Source organism: Prionailurus viverrinus, chromosome C1, assembly GCF_022837055.1.
Source record: "Prionailurus viverrinus isolate Anna chromosome C1, UM_Priviv_1.0, whole genome shotgun sequence".
NCBI classification, from domain to species: Eukaryota; Metazoa; Chordata; class Mammalia; order Carnivora; family Felidae; genus Prionailurus; species Prionailurus viverrinus.
Window position 1 is genome coordinate 16,526,100 of NC_062568.1, and position 13,796 is coordinate 16,539,895.

Sequence of the window (13,796 nt, forward strand, 5' to 3'; positions counted from 1 at the left end):
GATTGTAAACTGATGCAGCCACTATGAAAAAACAGTATAGAGCATTCTCAAAATATTAGAAGTAGAACTCTAATATCCAACAATTCCACTTTGGGGAATATATACAAAGGAAGTGAAAATGCTAACGTGAAAAGATATCCGCACCCCCATAATCAGATTTCCTCACCTCATAAGGACACCAGTCAGATTAGATTAGTGCCCACCCATATGACATTAGTTACCTCTTTTAGGGCCCCGTCTCCAAACAGTCACATTCTATGATACAGGAGTTAGGACTTGAACCTATGAATGGGGGGGGGGGGTGGCGGGCACAATTCACCCATTACAATCACTCCACAAGGTCAAAATACAGATCTTTTACAGACTCTTTTCAGTTCAGATTTCTACCTGTTCCAAGGACCATAAGCTTCTTACTCTATATGTGCACATAATTCCGACATGCTTTCCACTACATACAAAAGTTTACCAATATGCTAATTGTAGAAAAGAGTGAATAAATGAGATGAACTACAGGCAGGAGGATAGAATATTTAGCAACAGACTATCTAACTGTGTTGAAGAGGAAGCGATTACACCCATCCTCACAATGGTTTATTATTTCAGCTTCCAGAAGGAATAGACGAAATACAGGGCCAGTCCTTGCCATGTACTGCAGAAAACTCAATCTATGTCCTGGGGTTAGGTGGGGTGATGCTTTAGGGATGTTCATGGCTTCCAGACATACCACCTCCTCACATCCTGTGGGGGAAAATAACAGCTAATGAGTCAGCGACTAAGTTGGGAATCAGCCCAGAGCTTCTATAACAGTAGATTCAGCATGTAAAAATGAGAATAATCCCCCACAATCATTTCCACTAGGAACTAGTTGATTCTAAAGATATGATTCATTCAGGGTAAAACCAAATCCTCCACCTACACACTTTTTGAGCCATTAGGAAAAAAATTATGTACAAAAAATATATACTTTTAGGGCATTTCTCTCTTTTATACCTTTGGAAAATATAGAAAGAACATCAGAATTCAACTCAGGAGAGAGAAGGAGAGAAAGAAAGAGATACAGAGCTATATATATATATTTGTAGATAGATGGATAGATAGATAGATATCACAGGACAAGGAGTAAAACAAGTAATGTTTTGTAATCAATGTAATCAGATTGTACAGGCACACAATTAATTAAAGAAACTGCCTTGAAATCCAGACCATTAACAGTACTTAACTTCAAAAGACATTTTTCCATTCTTTTTCCCCTTGTTTAGTGCAGACTTCATTTAAGATATCAATTACTAAACAGACTTCTAAAGCCAAGGGGAATGTCAACAAATTATGTAGCTAACAAAAAAGGTCAGCATGATTTTACTTGTTTGTATTTGTCCTAATAGCACAACTTAATTGTTTTACTGAAGTGGCTTATCATTAGAATATTTGTTAATATAATACAAATTAACTCAAAAGGATTTGATAAGATGTAGGGGGAAAAAGCTCATCTTGAAGCAATGTAGCTAGATAATCCAAATAGTCGATGTCGCCCTCTACTTTCTACTCAAAAAGACCTTTCTTTTGTTAAATACATAATCTTATGCCAATAAAACATTGTTTTCAGCCCTGCAATGATCTAGTGTCCAATGTAGGATTGTAGCCATTTACTTTTTATGGAGCTAGAAACATAATGAGAAGATTCATGCTTTGGGTCATTCACTCATGTTATTACATTACACTTTAGCCCTGGATCCTAGGGTCCCTCATTCTCCTATATATGTGTTTTTGATTCTTGTTTCAGGGAACAAGGCTGAAAAAGAATCCCAGAGGTGGTCTAATATCTCCAGCATTCTATCAGCTGATAGGCTGGAGTGAAAGCCCTCAAACAAGATACCCTAACCAGCTGGGTCATGAATTCTCTGTCCGCTACAAAAAGTTGGAGAGGAGAAGCTTCGGCCAAGTCGTCAGTATCAACAAGTAATATAATTATCATGGCTGCCTGAATTATAAACTTCTAACTGTATTGCTAAGTTTAATTTTTCCCTGAATCAATATTCGATCACATAGTTTCTCTAGGTCTCCTTGACCCTGGAAGATTTAAGGAATGATTATATGGGGGAGGAAAAAGAAGTGGGGAGCATTAACCAAAATTTAAAAATACTTCCCTATCTTTTTGGAACTAGAACAAAGTACACATCAGCATGTACATACAAAATAAAAAGCTGGTTCTGAAGTTTGTCATTTGCATCTTTAGGGTCCCCTTTATGTTTCTCCTTCCTCCTCTGACATTCTGTAGGTTCCCTTATGGTTTTATAACTTATAACAGCTCGTGACTTGTTGTTTTATAACTCTTTCCCACCATTTTTGGAGTTCAATGTTTGTCCCTCCTCACAGAGACACTTGTATAACCCTTGGGAGGGTGTGGTCAAGGCAATGTGGCTATACTGGTTCCTGTTCAGGTCACCTTCTTCCAAGGTCACTCCAGTTCTGGGTCCCCTGTCAGTGTCTTCTGTGTCACATGCTAATCTATGGAGAAAGGGATCACTTTCCTGCCAAACAGTGGACATGTTACAGGCATGAATTCTCAGTCTGTAACCAATTGTTCACAATTTAGACATAAACATAGAGTTTTCATCAGCTGTGTTTCTGTAAGTGCCCAACCCCCACCCCACCCATTTTCTACTTCACATATTCATGCTGAAGCTGAAGGCTTTACATTACTGTAATCCGGGAGAATGCCTTCTTTATCTTTTCTGCTGTGCTGGGTGGAGTTTTATAGACTCCTCAAATCCATGGTGGAGAGACTACAACTTCCCGGCTGAAATATTCCCTAAAATGGTCTCTCCTGCTGTTCTCTGGCAACCCTTGTGTTTGTTGTTTCTCAAGGGAGATTCTGTTTAATTGATTCTTACTCACAGTGTATTATACTCTCTTACTAAGATTTAGATTTAGCTAACCCACAAAAATAAAACCTACTTTACAGAGTCGGAGAGAATTCAGTCAGCTCCTTTCCTTCACTGCGGTCTTTCTCCTCTGATCCCTCTGAGTTATGATGTCTGCAATATAAAGCCCATTTGAATTGTGTGTCCCCGGTCCCTCTTTTGTGCCACAAATCTTGACCTTCTCTTCATCTCCTCAAGCCTATTCAGCCAGCAAAAATGGCCATGCTATCTTCCCAAGGAACCCACTGAGCTAGGGCTCAGAATTCTGGCCTAGAGGGTGGGGGGAGGGGCATGATTGTCTGGGTAGAACACTTGAACAGAACAGGGAACTTGAATTTTGGAATTCAAATTATTGCAAGGTCCAGAATCTGTGTGAATATATATGAATGTGGGTGAGTATGATGATGACACAGGTACTTTATTAGTCTATATGTACAGGGAAAGCTTTTAATATTAATATTGACTACAAATAATGGATAAGTGGGAAGAAAAGGTTAAAATTTTGATTTTTTCTAGTTGTTACAAAGTGTCTCTGCTGCACTACAATTTCTAACATGTTTAATATTAATTGAGTACTCTCTTTCCTAAAACCTACTTCTTCACAATTCCCACTGTGTCACTTTTCTTCAGCCTCTCCTGCATGGTTTAATTCATGGGTTCCTCCCCTTCTCTCAACCAAAACATATGGGCATAATTAAAACTCCTTTCTGGTCCCTCTTTCTTCTTCATTAGAGGCTCAGTTAGAGTGAAAGTAAATTCTATTCACATTAATTTAAATACCTTCTATATACTGGAAATTCCCAAATTTATATCTCTAGTCTAGACTTTGATTCTCAGCCTCAGACTTGAACACCCAATTGCAGTTGGAGAACTCATACAAAATGGAATTCTCAATGCTTTTCCTAATCCCACTGCCACCCCCATCTACCTGACCTCACCCAGTGGTCCCCACCTTGGGAAATGGCACAGTCATTTTCCATCCAAAGTCAGAGTCTGGGGGTCATCTTGAGCAAATACTGATGGTCCTACCTACAAAACACATTTTTGTTCAACATTTCTGACCTGAATTACTGAAATAGTTCCCTAATCTGTACCTTTATTTCTTCAATTGAAGTACCTCTCAAATATATTCTCCACACAGCTGTCAGATATCATTGTTAAACAGAGATTTTTCTCATGGTACTCTCTTATTAAAAACCTTCCAATGGCATTCTATTGTATTGGAGTAAAATCCAAACTTTCCCCCAGATTTTACAAAACTCTCCATGGCCCTGCCCCTCCTATGTATTTTACAGTACCCTCCTCTTTACCTCACTCCAGTCACACCAGCCTCTGTCTTTTCTGGTTGTTTAAAATATTTTTTCCTTTCTCACCTTCTGAGTCTTTCTCACCTTCTGAGTCTCTGTCATTAATTTTCCTCAATTGTGTGTTTAATGTTTGTTTCCCCCACTGAAATGCAAAAGTGAGGATCTTGACGGCCCTATTACTTCTGTTCATATTGCCTAGCATGGTAAGTATTCAATAAACATCGCTGAATGAATGAATAAAAGAATGGGTGCCAAAATCATATAATAGGTTATATGTAGGATAATAGCAAAAACTAAAAATAGATTATATGTAGGAAAATGGCAAAAACTAAAAACAAAAAAACAAAACAAAACAAAACAAAACAAAAAACACACAACTACCTGCCATTTAACCCAACTACAATTAAGCTTAATTTTCAATATGCTAGAGAAACCTTGTTCCTAATTCTACTTAATCACAATAGAACACCCTATATACCTATGACATGCATATGCTTAGTGTTCATGTCTGTATAGTCTGTCACAATTAGTTAATCATGCCTGGAGGTTGTTCCTTCCAATTCTTAGAAAGAGAAAAAAACACTGATTTTATTTGTGAGAGCTTTAGATAATTTTGGCAAATTTGTGCATTTGCAACTTTGGGGGGAAAAACACAACACAGCATATGCTTTTATTGACCTAATATCTGAACAGATTAAATGCTATAGCAAAAGTACTTATTAGCACATAAATATTACAGTTGGCTATCCTAAGGATGGTTATAAGAGGTCATTCCTTTTAATTCTTGATACCAAATTTTTCTCCAAGTGCCACTTTCTCATTTTTTGTCCTCTATAAGTTGTTCCTTTGGTCCCAATTGTCATATGCTGAAAGTAACCCTGCTGAATTTCACTGTGTATACTGAGGAACCTCAACATGAAACAAAGAATGTACTGTTTATAACTCTTTATTGGCTGGGTGCTAAGATAGCACCTGCAAGTAGTTAAGCATTGGGAGATTTTTCCTTCCTTGCCCCCTCCTTTTGGTCATTTAAATCCTCTTCTGATGAACCTACAAACATCCCAGTTGACAGAGATTTGGAACATTCTCTGAGTCTTACTTTGACTAATTTAATTTTCTGTAAAAATATGCAAACTTGCTTAGGTTTGCTTGATTAGTATATTTTGAATTTTCTTTATGACATTTTTGTTTAATTTGATGAATATATGGACTGTTAGCTGGTGAATTATTATAAAAGGCAATACTTCTTACTGTTCTCCTTCTAGGGGAAACATTTAAAAAAGTCAACCAACAATAGCTTCTGATTTAATAAGCCTTTAGAGATATGAGAAGTTTTATATCATGAATAAAAATGGACTCTGTTCTTCCAAAATGGAATTTTCTACTAAGGAACATTTCACCATAACCTCTAAAATTATTAATTAGCAGGCCTAGTCATTCATGGCATTAACTTTTCCACTGGAAGGGAATTTCTAGCCCGTTTTCCATGAGTTAATGTAATGTTTACAGGGATGCACTTGGGAAAATGCTACAGAATAAAATTGGTTGAATTGAACTAAATCAATTGAAGTGCCATGAATAGGTCACATTTGGGACATCATAATGACTTCTTAAGAACAGTTAGGGTTACCATAATACTCACCTTTAATCCTAGCTCAAATACTAAATGAAAATATTTTATGAAAAAAGATTTTTACAAAAAAATAATTGAGGAAAATACTTGTGTGTATTACAGGAGAGAGAAAAGTTTTTCTCAATCCTCTTAGGGTTGCTGGCTGGGTGTGAAAGTTAAAGTGACCAAGATATATTAATAAACAAAAAGCCAACAAATTTATTTAATGTAAGTCTTATGTGACATGGGAGCCAAAGAAACACAAAGAAACAGTTAAACCTGTGCATTTTTATGCTACATTGGTGAAGAGTGAACACTGTGGAAGAATAAGTGTGTCCTGAAATCCATTATTATCAGGAAGAAAACTATATGCAATAATATCCAAAGGGTCCCAGGGGATTACACAAAAAGATACACAATAACAAGATATGTATATTTCCTTATTTGGATTCTTTTTTCTTCATTGGAATGATTGGATGATTTGACAATATTGCTTGATTTCTTTTCATGAACAGTAGAATACTAGAGCTAGATGGAATGGTCTTTGATGCTCATTAATCCCGACAACATTTTCCCATGAAGAAACAGAGGCCAGGGAATAGAAATGAATTATCAAGTGAGACACATCTACCTAGCAGAGGTGATAGGCTTAAAATTCCTGACCTTCAGCTCAGTCCTTTCTCAGTTATACTGTGCTTTCTCTTGGTACATTTTCTGACTGAAGGAAGATAGTCAAAGAGGGACTTGAAAAGAGTAAATTGAAATGCCAGATGGGTTAATAAGAATGGTTTTCCATATGTCTTCTAGGCTTTCTTCAGGGGGTTCTGTGAAAGAATTGAGTCCTCATGCCTAAGGTGTCCATTGTGGGTAATGAATTGGTTCCTCCCACCCCCAACCACACAGGTAGCCTGGCACTAAAGTCCATCCTTGAGAGAACTGAGAAAATAGTCACTCAAATCATTTCCTATGTTCTGTGTGTCGGCTGAGACATGCCAGTTGAGAAAGACTGAATTCTGTAACACAGAAAACAGATGAGAAATAGGTAGGTAATGGCAACCAGAGGCAGAAGATTTAACAAACTAAGGAAGCAGCTTGGCAGCAGGAGGCAAGGCAAGAACACGACCATTCAAATTGAGTGTAAATCCCATCCATGCCAAAGTGAGAAAATGACTTAACTTCTATTAGCCTGACTTTCTTGACCTATAAAATGGGAATAATAGAGCCTACCTCTCAGGAGCCATTGTAAAGATTAAGATACCATATATGAAAGATTTAGGCCCAGAAGGACACTCAATATAGGAAGGGAATTTGATTAAAGGAGGTGAACACATAGTCTTTGGAATTGGGTATACTTGGCTTGTATCTGCCACCACTAAGTCTCCTAATTAGGTGCCTGGGACATTGTAGAAGCCCCATGAAATGTCAGTTTCTACCCTTCTCCTCCTGCCTCTACTTGTTTCCATCAACTTATTAATATAGAGCAATGGCTCCCAAACTGCTGTATGTACCAGAATCACCTGGAGGACTTGGTAAAACAGATTACTAAGCACCATCTCCAGTGTTTCTGATTCAATGAGTCTGTAGTAGGGCAAAGGTTTGCATTTCTAATACTGCAAAACTTGATGTTCAAGTATTTGTGGACCACACTTTTGATGTCATTGTAGATATAGAGCAATTACTTTTGGGTGCTGGAGGACAAAGCCTTCAGCTTTTTGAGCCCCTTTATGGTTTCAAATTGAAAACTCTATTAAAATACATCGGCTGAGACATCTTACTCTGATACTGGTAGTGACTACACACCTTATTTCTATCCTCAGTTCTACATTGTTTTTAGTTCTCTATTCCTCTGCGTATGGCTTTTAAATGCAGAGCTCAGTCTGAAATCAAAAGAACAAGAAAATTACTGGGTCAATACTTGTTGAACCAAATAATTCATCTCAAGTGAAAAGCATGCAACATATTTTCCAGTTCTATAATTTTTCCAGATTTCTCATTATTTCTTTTTACAGGTGAAAACTTGGGGTAATCAATTAAACAGTAAAACAAGTGTTGTGATCCTCAAATACTGTCTAACTCATCATGGCTTAGGACTCACAAATGCAGCCGACTTAAGGTCAGCCTTATATGTAGGCAGTTGGTTGTGTTTGTACCTGTAGTCAAACACTGATGTTCCAGTGCTAGTTGGAGGACATGTTTCATTTGTTTTGTTTTGTTTTACCTGGGTATTTTATTTGATGCCTGTTATAGACTGAATGTTTGTGCCCCTGTCCCCAAATTTATATGTGAAAAGCCCTATCCCCTAGTGTGACTGTATTTGGAGATGGAGCCTCCAAAAGTACTCAAGGCTAAATGAGGTCATAGAGTGGGCCCTGATTCTATAGGATTAATGTCCTTATAAAAACAGACACGACAAAGGTCTTTCTCCTCTCCCTCTCTCTCTCTCAATCCGTGGTGGGGGGGGGGGGTTGGAGGAGAGGGATGGTTGGTTGTCTCTCTTTGTGAACACACCAAGGAAAGTCCCTGTAAGGACACAGTGAGAGGTGGCCAACTGCAAACCAGGAAGAGAGATCTCATCAGAAACCAACCATGCTGGAACCTTGGTCTCAGACATCCAGCCTCCCGAACCAGGAGAAAATAAATTCCTGCTGTTTAAGCCACCCAGTCTACAGTGTTTTGTTATGGTGGCCCAAGCAGACGACTACAATGTTTGCATGCTATTGATTCAAAGTGTTTTCAAAAACTCTAGATTTGTCATTGTGCTGTACATTTTCCATTTGCTCCTATAGATCCACTGTCCACTGTTCTCCCTCTGGCATTTACCCTAGTTTGGTTATTTCATCTGTTTTCTATTAGAAAACCTGATGATATGATTGTCAACATTTTAAAAATTGAGAGATTTTGCATGAAAATAGATCTGGATTGTCAGGTGGTCATGAGAAGTTAGGAGATCTGGCAACAATTCTGGCAATGATAAACTGGCACCTCCCTTTTAGACTGGGCGTTAGCTCTCAAGTTGGCCACAGCCCCCACTTGGCATATTCCACTTGATTACTTTACCAGGCTGGCTTCTCTGGCCATCTGAGAACACGATCCCTATTTCTCATGAGATGATGGGAAGGGCTGAAAAGTCCAGATGCTTGGAAATCTCTATTACTGGCTGCTGTAGGTGTTGCTGGTAATAGCTCACACTTGCAAACTTCTTTGGAATATTGTCCTTGGGTGATCGAAACTGCTTTGCTTAGGAGTGCCTAGGAATTTTCCTCCTTCCCAAGGCAAGACCAGCAACATACATTCTAAGTATACATCCAAGGATGAATACCTCCATCCTGGAAGAAGCAATCATTTATCCTGACCAGGGCTGATATGTCTTTCAGAGATGGGCTTGCCTTTACTCTATACATTTCTGGTTCATTGGCTTAGCACCCTGCATAACATTACTTTGGAACAAGGAACCCACTTTATAACCAAAGAAGGGCAATGGTTAGCACATGATCATGGGCTCTATGGGTCATGTCACATACCACACCATCCAGAAGCTACTGGTATGATGAAGCAGTGGCATGACCTCTTAGAGACACAGTTGAGGCACTACTTTAGCGTGCTGCATAGAATTTTAACTGATGGTGATTGCATTGGTCTTGGGTCCCCTATAACTAGAAAGTATGGTTCTGGTCCCCACAGGGTGGAGGTAGGAATGACCCCATTCACCATCACACCCCGTGATCAACTCAAGGAATTTTAGAGAGGAAATACTTCCACCAAGAAGACACAGTAAAAGCCACTCTACATCTAAAGCTTTGGCTCCTACCTAGTCACTTCTTATGGCAGATCAATAGGTGAAGAAAGAGTTCATTCACTGATGAGGGAGTTTGACCCTGATAGTTGAGAGGAGATAGAACTGTTTCTACATGAGAAGGTAAGGAGGAATATGTACAGCACTTACGGGATTCACTGGGCCATTTCTTGCTACCCTGAGGTTATTTTACTGTGGCCAACCACCATCCCCATGACCTAACACAGGCATGGAACTCAGAGGCTCAGGAAGGAGGGTCTGGGTCTTCTATAGGTTTTTCTGCACAAGGATCCTCATCTCAGTCTATTTTTCTAGGTTATTCTAAGACAATCGTCTACCCTAAATTATTATCCCTCTCCCTGATACTATATTAAAACTTCCTGTCGTCAGCTAACACCGTGAGGGGATCATGCCAGTTTTCTGAGATTATGCTCTTAGGGGCATCCCGAGGAAAGAGTGGCCTACTTTATGCCATTGAGTATTTTGCCCATGAGCCCTGAGACATCTGCATATTTTAAAGGTGCTGAAGGCCTGTAAAGCTATAGGAACAGTTGCTCCTATTGTAAGCAAATGAAGAAAGTGGTTAAGCTAATTATCTAGGAGCCTGAATGTATTCTAAACAAATACCAAAGAATGAGGTAGATGTGCTTTAAAATCAAATTTTTAGGGGATCCTGGGTGGCTCGGTCCATTTAGCATCCAGCTCAGGTCATGATCTCTCGGTTCGTGGGTTCAAGCCCCGCATCAGGCTTTGTGCTGACTTCTCAGAGCCTGGAGCCTGCTTGGGATTCTGTGTCTCTCTCTCTCTCTCTGCCCCTCCCCCACTCATGCTCTGTCTCTCTCTCTCAAAAATGGATAAACATCAAAAAAATTTTAATAAAAATTTAAAAAATAAAATAAAATAATTTAAATCACTTCTTAAGCTCTCTATATAGCTTACATAGACCTGAAATCAGAATCTTTTGAAATTGGTAATAACAGTATATACTAAGCTTTTTTTTTTTTCTAATTTCAGAGCCTGACAGACCTGAAGGATATGAGTTTATTACTACACAAGAATTTTCCCTTTCCTATACCGATGTGCAAATAACCCTTTTCTATTAGTATCACCCTTTTCTATGCTGACATGCAGATAACTTCCAAACTGTGATATTTCTTCTCTTCTTCATTTTCATACTATAGTCGTTTCCCAAACCTTAATTATTTCACTGAGTGAGAGAAAACTCTGGACTACAGAGAGAAATTCTTTTCTTAAATATATCTTGTTATGTTTGTCCCTCAAGCTGTTGGAACAATTGGTAGGGACACTTTCTGCTGTTACAAAAGGCTTTGTGCAGACACAAAACACACAGCAAAGAAAACTATGGCATTTACAAGGACAGGGAGAAAATTCTAATTCTAAAAATGAAATTTCATTTTATTGGTAATAAAAGTAATAGGTGTTGGTGTTTTTCTCCATAGTAGCTATGCAAACGACTTAGTTTTTATATCGGACTGACATTTATTTTCCTCTAAGACTTCCTCTGGAAAAATGCAAACATCCCCAAAGTGTTTCTACTTTTTCTTAAAGTCATAACACATTATTTGGAAAATAAAGATATTCAATGCTTAATATTCAGTTTTGGAAAAGTTTGTAAATTGTGTTTTAAAAATTATACGAAATCTCTTAACACTTTAATTGAAAGCGTGAAGTATGCCTTCTCCCAATTTTGTTTTAATTGTATAGGTTTTTCTCAGTGAGGTTCTGGTGCTGTTCAACTGCGTCCAGTTTATGTTGTTGGTTTTGAAAGTATTATAAACTCAATTTGGTTGTTATATGATGTGACTTTTAATTGCCTTTCTCTCTTATAATTGTGATGTTACTCAGCTTCAGAACATCATTTTTTTTCCCCAAAATGCTCTTTCCCCTCTCTCCCCCCCTCTTCCCCTCACTCCCCTCTCCTCCATTTTTTTTTAATGATCAGCCCATCTTTAAAAAAAATTTTTTTTTAATGTTTGTTTATTCTTGAGAGAGAGAGAGAGAGAGAGAGCAGGAGAGGGGCAGAGAGAGAGGGAGACAGAATCAGAAGCAAACTCCAGGCTCCAAGCTGTCAGCACAGAGCCCGAGGCGGGGCTAGAATCCACCAACTGTGAGATAGTGACCTGAGCCGACTTCGGACACTTAACCAGCTAAGGCACCCTTCCCGTCTCCTCTTTAATTCTTGAACAATTCTATCTGAATGCTGTTAGGTGAGGCTGACCAAGTCAGCCCTGTGTTTTAAGGGAGATGGCAGCCCATGATGGCAGAGCAGGGTGCTAAAGCCCAAGAAGGTAAGAAGGACATGGTGCGTTCAGTTCCCACAATGGGATATTGGCGCCTGAGTCAGGTGAAGGGCCCCCTGGGAAAATGCAGTGCCCTCCGCGGGGTGGTAGAGCCTGAGCAGTGTGAAGAGATCGTTGTCATGGGGAATGATGGCCCAGAGTGAGGTAGTGAACCCAGAGGTGAGTCAGAAAGACGTCTGTACAGGAGTCAGCCCAATACGGAATGTCAAATGAGGCAAGTGTCTGCACAATTTGGAGGATGGGAATAAGTGACACACAGTTTTGGAGCCTGGACAAGTTGGAAGTAGCATCCATAGATGAGGAAGTGGAGGGGATCTGCAGGGCTGGCCTGGTTTGCAGTATCAAACTCTGAATTTGTGTCCACACAGGGATAACCCATTACAGAGTATCAGAATGTGAACAGCTGAGGAGGAGGACATCCACATGGGGAGTGCGTGCGTGCGTGCGTGTGTGTGTGTGTGTGTGTGTATGTGTGCTGGGGGCGGGGATGCTGTCAAATTCAGTTTGCTAGGATTTTGCTGAGAATTTGTGCATCTCTATTCATCAGAGATAGTGGCCTATAGTTTCCTTGTAGTGTCCTTGATTGTGGTAATCATTTTACAATATCAAACCATTGAACACTTTAAACTTACACAATGTCCATTATAGGTCAATAAATCTGGGGGACAAAAGTGCCTAGGTCATGAAAGTCGCAGAAAGGCCAAGGGACTGTTCTGATCTGACGTAACATTTGGAGATGGCAACTAAGGCAACGTGGGATTCTCATTTGGATTTTCCATATAGAATGTTATTGGGACATTTGGCAAAACCTGAATGGAGCTTGAGAATTAGAGCATCATAATAGAGCAATGTTAGTTTCCTAATTTTGGTGATGACATTGCAGTTATGCGAGGGAACATTCTTGTTTGCAGGAAATACACGATAAGGTTTTTGTGTGTAATGGAGTATCCCTCCCACCAACTTAATCCCAAATGGTGCAGGGCAGAAAAAAAGAAAAGAAAAGAAAGAATTCTTTGTACTCTTCTTGTAATTTTTCTGTAAATTGGAGACTGTTTCAAAGTCAAAAATTTTAAAAAATATTATCTCTTATGAATTTTAATACAGAAGAAAAATTTATTTCATTATAATTAGAATGTGCTGACTAAATTGCCACAATAATGCTTTTTTCGGGAGGCTCTGAACAGCAAGGACACAACACAGCAAATGAGAGAAAGATTGATAAGAAATGAGATGAAGATGTGGAGGATGAACCTCTCTTTCTATCCTAGTGCCTCTCATGCATATTTCAGTAAAGATATTACCCGAGGCCTCTCACCTCTTTTCAGCCAAATTTCTCATGACAGATCAAAATGTTTTGTAAGCCCTCTAATGGAAAATTAATTCAACAGGATGAAAATACATAATGGGGATTTTCCCTCTTATATTAGTCCCCATGGTCTTTTAGTAAGGTGATTCCCTGAAACGAAACTTTGTGCCATTCACCCAATGAATTCTAGAAACTGACTTACGGTATGAAAAGCCGAGAGGTGACCACCGAGTTTAAATCACGTGGACCCTGACAGCAAAGTGATAAAAGTCAAGACTATAGAAACCAGTCTCCATTCAAAGGGCTAAAAATCTGTGCCAGCCAGGAATACGTGTGGCTGAACCACAGCCAATGAATGGGTCCATCACGGCCTCTGTGGGTTTTATTCTTTGATTTTTAAAACATTCAGTGTTTCTGATTTCTCAGAGTTTGCTCTATCATGTAATTCTTCTGATATGATATTATATCCAGGAATTGGCAGAAAGGGAGTACTTCTCCCTTTACTATAAGACTTGAGCAATTGATTTTTGAGAGGT

At 39.0% G+C, this 13,796-nt stretch overlaps 1 long non-coding RNA gene across 1 annotated transcript; it reads right to left on the reverse strand.

The window, feature by feature from the left end:
* Positions 1–550: 550 nt before the first annotated feature.
* On the reverse strand, positions 551–3,184 carry LOC125171542 (uncharacterized). The gene is made up of 2 exons (XR_007154386.1): positions 2,956–3,184; positions 551–738 (listed from the first exon to the last, which is right to left on the reverse strand). It is a non-coding gene; the product is annotated as an uncharacterized LOC125171542 (long non-coding RNA).
* Between the last annotated feature and the right edge of the window lie 10,612 nt (positions 3,185–13,796).